Genomic DNA, 893 nt, shown 5'->3' with positions numbered 1-893 from the left:
ACTGTTGTGTGCGTGTGCGAAGGGAGGGGTCAAGTGGAGGTCAGCGGTGACGAGGGGCGACGACGCTCTGGCGCGCCCGTGGCCATGCTGGTGCACGCGCTGGCGAGGCCGAGGGCGGTGACCACGTGCTGTCCAGGGTGCTGTCGTGTTCTCTCTGACTCACGGTGATGTCTAGCTTGCTCAGCAACGTCAGGGTGATCTGCAGGACATGGTGGAGTGGCTTGGATGGGAGAGGAGAGGAGGTGAGCATGTGGATGTCGTGCCATGCCTCGGCATGGTCAGCTTTTGGTCAAGGTGAGCAAGGTTCAGGGCTGGCAGTGGCTTGGACTGGTGTCCAGAGAGGTGGTGGTGTTACAGAGCAGCAGGGGAGGGCCAGGGTTGGACCAAGTCCAACCAAAAACTCAGCATGGGCACAATGTCAGTCTGTGCACACAAGGTGTTTGTATAAATGGCCGCAAGAAAGTTGTTGTTGAATTTTGGCAAACTTTTTGGTGGATCTCAATCATATAATATTTGAAGTATATTGGTGGTGGTGGTGCTCATTTTGGTGTTGATTTGCAAAGTTTCAAAAAGTGGATCATCTTCTCTTTAATTCAAAGTCTCCACTTGGCAATTGCATTCTGGTCAACCTGGTCAACATTAGGTATGGTGGTCAACATGAAAGTTGTTCACCTTCATATGGTCTTGGATGACATGGTCATAGTTGACCAAGTTTTGTTTGAAGAAAAATAAAAACCAGGGGTTAAAGTGGGGAACATTTTATAATGTGGCCAAATGACCATTAGTGCATGTGAGCTCATATTTCATTCAAATTTGATTTGATTTGAGTTGGTTTGATTCCAAAGGTGTTTATATGTGTTTAGTAACCAAACACAACCAATGGTGCAAGCCAT

Source organism: Lolium perenne, chromosome 5 (assembly GCF_019359855.2).
Source record: "Lolium perenne isolate Kyuss_39 chromosome 5, Kyuss_2.0, whole genome shotgun sequence".
Lineage (NCBI taxonomy): Eukaryota > Viridiplantae > Streptophyta > Magnoliopsida > Poales > Poaceae > Lolium > Lolium perenne.
Note: the sequence above shows the minus strand (reverse complement) of the source record.